General features: G+C 37.8%; 1 pseudogene; it reads right to left on the bottom strand.

The window, feature by feature from the left end:
* Positions 1-2,012: 2,012 nt before the first annotated feature.
* On the bottom strand, positions 2,013-2,359 carry LOC115938834 (large ribosomal subunit protein uL29 pseudogene; annotated as a pseudogene).
* Positions 2,360-4,740: the final 2,381 nt, after the last annotated feature.

The following is a 4,740-nucleotide window of genomic DNA, read 5'->3' as shown; positions in this document are numbered from 1 at the left end:
TCTCTTGGTGCATCTGCTTGAAGACAGAGATTTCTCTCTCTCTCCCTCTTGTTATATGGGCATTAATCCCAACTTGAGGTTCCAACCCTCAAGACTTCATCTAAACCTAATTATCCCTCAAAGGCCCCACCTCCAAATACTATCACATTGCGGATTAGGGCTTTAATATATTAATTTGGGGGGAGACACAAACATTCAGTCCATAACACCAACTCTTGATTTTGTTGATTTTTTTATTGTTTTTCTATTCTCTAATTCATTTACCTCTGCTCTAATCTTCATTATTCCTTTCCTTCAAAATTTGGGTTTAGTTTGTTCTTTTTTTGTCTCCTCAAGATGTAGAGTTAGATTATGGATTTGAGATCTTTTTTTTTTTTTAAGAATTTTATTTATTTATTTGACAGAGAGAGACACAGTGAGAGAGGGAACACAAGCAGGGGGGGAGTGGGAGAGGGAGCAGGGAACCCGATGCAGGGCTCGATCCCAGGACCCTGAGATCATGACCTGAGCCGAAGGCAGACGCTTAACGACTGAGCTACCCAGGCGCCCGAGATCTTTTTAATGTAAGCACTTACCACTATAAAATTCCCTCTTAGTATTGCTTTTGCTGCATCACATAAGCTTTGGCATATTGTGTTTGTTTTCATTTGTCTCTAGGTATTTTCTAAGTTCCTTTGTGATTTCTTCTTTAACCCATTGGTTAAGAGCGTGTTGTTTAATTTCCACATATTTGTGGATTTTCCTTCTTTTACTGATTTCTATTTTTATTCCATTGTGGTCAGAGAAGATACTTTGTATAATTTCAATCTTCTTAAATTTGTTAAGACTTATTTTGTGACCTAACCTGTGGTCTACCTTAGAGAATGTCCATGTGCACTTCAGAAGAATATGTATTCTACTGTTGGGTTAAGTGTTCTATATATATCTGTTAAGTTTAATTGGTCTATATATAGTGTTGTTCAATTCCTCTATTTTCTTCTGCCTGGTTATTCTAGCCATAAATGAAATCAGAATATTGAAGTCTCCTACAATTATTGTCTTGCTGTCTATTTCTCCCTTCAGTTCTGTCGGTGTTTGCTTCATATATTTGGGAGCCCTAATATTAGGTGCATATATATTATAATTGTTATATCTTTCTGGTGAATTGACCCTGTTATCATTATATAATGTCCTTCTTTGTCTCATGTGACAGTTTTTGTCTTAAAGTCTATTTTGTCTAAATATGGCCTCCCCTCCTCTTTTCAGGTTCCTGTTTGCATAAAATATCTTTTTCCATGCTTTCACTTTTAGCCTATGTGTGTCTTTAGATATAAAATGAATCTCTTTAGACAGTATATTAGTTGGATATTGTTTTTTATCCATTCAACCAATCTGTGTCTTTCAGTTGGTACATTTAAAATCCATTTACTTATGAAGTAATTGCTGACGGGTAAGGATTTACTATTGCCACTTTATTCATTGTTTTCTGTATATCTTATAGCTCTTTTGTCCCTCTTTTCTTCCTACTACCTTATCTTATGTTTCATTAATTTTTTAACTTTTTGTAGTGACATATTTTTATTCCTTTCTCATTTTCCCTTTGCGTATATTCTATAGTTTCTTTGTGGTTATCATTGCAATTACATAAAACATCTTAAAGTTGTAACAATATATCTTAAGCCGTTAACAGCTTAACTTCAATCACATATAAAAACTCTGCCCCTTTACATAAACTCTGTATCCCCCACTTTGTTACTGTGGTGCAAATTACCTCTTTTTATATCACATCCCTCAGCATATATTTATATATAATTACTTTTTGTGCTTTTGTTTTTAAAATTCTATACTAGAAAGTGATATATGCACCTACATTATAACACTACATAATTATACATTTATATATTTACCTTTACCACAGGAGTTTTATATTTTTATATGGCTTTGGTTGCTGTTTATTATCCTTTCACTTCAACTTGAAAGACTCCCTTCAGCATTTCTTTTTATTCCCAGCCAGTTTATGGACACTGCAGTGCTCAGGCTTCGACCACGTACACTCACAGCGGTCACAACAGTTTCTTCCACTGCTGCTTCTTAGCCTTCAGGTTCTCCTCAGGTTTGCTGAGCCAGCCGCACATGGCACACATTTTCTTGGACTACTTGTCCTTGTAGAATTTTCCACGATTCTCTTTCTGAGTCTAGTTAATGTGGTGAAAACACAGGTGATGGATTTGTGCACAACCTGGATCTTGGACAGCTTGGATGCCACTCTGCCTGTCACATTGGAGACATGCAGCTGGGATAACTTCACCTTCCAGTTTTCCAGCTCTTTCAACAGTTCCTTCTCCTTACCTTGAAGGTCTTGAGACTTAATATTGGCCATGGCTGCACAAGCCACCATGTCTGCCACCTGCTCCAAGGGAAAGAGCCCATCAGCATTTCTTATAGGGCAGGTCTAGTGATGAGAAACTCTCTCAGCTTTTGTTTATCTGGAAAAATCTAAATTTCTCCTTTGTTTTTGAAGGATAGTTTTGCTGGCTATGGTATTCTTAGTTGGCACTTGTTTCTTCCAGTATTTTTAATATATCATCCTACTCCCTTCTAGTCCACAGTGTTTCTGCTGATAAATCTTTTGATAATCTAGTAGGAGCTCCCTTGTACATAACAAGTCACTTTTCTCTTTCTGCTTTCAATATTCTCTTTCACTTTTGACAGTTTGATTATGATATGCCTTGGTGTAATTCTCTTTAGATTTATCTTAGTTGGAGTTTTTTTAATTTCATGAATTTGTATGTCCATTTCTAGTCTCAGGTTTAGGGAATTTGAGGCCATTAATTATTACTCAATTAGGCTCTGAACTCCTTTCTCTCTTTCTTCTTCTTCTGAGACTTCCATAATGTATGTGTTGTTCTGCTTTATGGTGTCCCACAAGTCACTTAGGCTCTCTTCATCTTTCTTCAATCTTTTTTCTGTTTGCTCCTCTGCCTAAGTAATTTTGAAAGTCCTGTCTTTGAGTTCACTGATCCTTTCTTCTGCCTTGTCAAGTCTGATGTTGAATAGTGAGTTTTTCAGTGCAGTTATTATTGTTTTCATTTTCAGAATTTCTGTTTCGTTCTTCTTCATAGTTCTATCTCATCATTGATATTCTCATGTTGTTCATGCATTGTTTTCCTGATTTTGTTTGGTTGTCTATCAGTGCTCTCTTTTAATTTATTGAACATTTATGATGAGTAACTCATAAGTCTCCATTTATTTAGGGTCAGTTTCAGGAGATTTAATTTTTCCTTTAAAAGGGCCACATTTCCCTGTTTCCTTGTATGTCTTGTTATCTACTGTTGGGATTTTGGCATTTGAAAAATCAGCCATCCCTCCCCAACATCGCAGTCTGGTTTTGTACAGGAATGACATTCTCAACTCAGCGCTGCTAGAGATTCTGGAGACTTCTCAAGCCTTTTCTGGGGATGTGTCCTTTTTGGGCTTGTGTGTAACCTAATTGAAGAGGTTTGCCTATTTCTACTCAGTACTCCCCATCCGTATCTGCCCGCACTACTGTGGCCTCGCTGGTGCTGTAGTACGCCATGGCACTGGAGCGCCACCTAGGGTCTATCTGCGGGACTGCAGACTCTGGTACATGTCGGTCACTTTGTTCTCAGAGGCCAAGCTCCCAACCTGGCTCCTGGTTGTCAGACAAGATGTAAGCCAGTCCCTTCAACAGTCCACCTAAAAGAATGTTGGGCATACATTCTATTCCTTTCATCCCCAGGAAGAAGATGGGAGTTAGGTGTTTCCTCCCAGTAGCACTGCACTGGGTCAGAGGGAGGGGCTCGGCAAGAGAAAGCACCATGAACTTTCCTACCAGGCTTTAATGTGGTTGGCTTTGCGCTCACCTAGAGTGCAGGAACCTCTTGACTGGGTTCTAGATTTTTCAGACAATTAGTCCATGCATTGCTGTTAAATCTGTGTCTCCATGGGGGAAAGGAGGGTGGAGGGCTTCCTATTCTACCATCTTGCTAATGTCCCTTCCAATAGCTCTAGTTTTTATGACCTTTTGCAATGTTTCAGACAATGTCTTAAGTACTTTACATCTATTAGCTAATTTAATCCTCACAACCCTATGAGCTAGGTGCTATTATCATGATCCTCATTTTCGAACTAGCAAATGGTTAAATTGGAATTCAAACGCAGGATTTAGAAGTGCATGCCTTTAACTACCATGCTATACTAGATATTAGATTATGGGTTTTTTTTTTCCTTCTTGCTTTTTTTTTCTACAATACACGTGCATTACCTTTGCAATACATGTATCTCCCATTTTTCTTATAGGCATGTAACTTGTAGGATGGAGCTTAACATTTTTAGATGGAAAGGCTTAATTTTAGCAGGATTAGTTGTTTCAGTTAAATTCATTCCCCTAAAATTCAAGATTAATGAAGTACTCAGAAGGTACAGACTTCTTTCCCCTTTCTCCCTCCATAAGCCTCCAATTCTATTTCTCTTACCATCAGCCAAGGAAGAGTGTAGGAAAAAGCATAAGACCTTCTTCCAGCGGAGTGATGGTAGGTGCTTCTCCTTACCCCCTTCCAGCCCCGTTCTTTCAGTTCTGCCTTTTCTACTTCTGTTTCCAGTACTTTAAAAAAAGAAAACTTGACGGCTTTAAAAATGTGAGGGAATGTATAAGAAGGATACTTTAAAGTATGAAACAGGTGAATGAAGACATTTTCTTGGCCCCAAATATTAGTTTATGTTGAGAATTATTACAAAAAA

The sequence above is a fragment of the Leptonychotes weddellii genome, chromosome 12 (genome assembly GCF_054177405.1).
Source record: "Leptonychotes weddellii isolate Sample4059 chromosome 12, ASM5417740v2, whole genome shotgun sequence".
Classification (NCBI taxonomy): Eukaryota; Metazoa; Chordata; class Mammalia; order Carnivora; family Phocidae; genus Leptonychotes; species Leptonychotes weddellii.
Note: the sequence above shows the minus strand (reverse complement) of the source record. Positions and strands in the feature narration are given on the sequence as shown.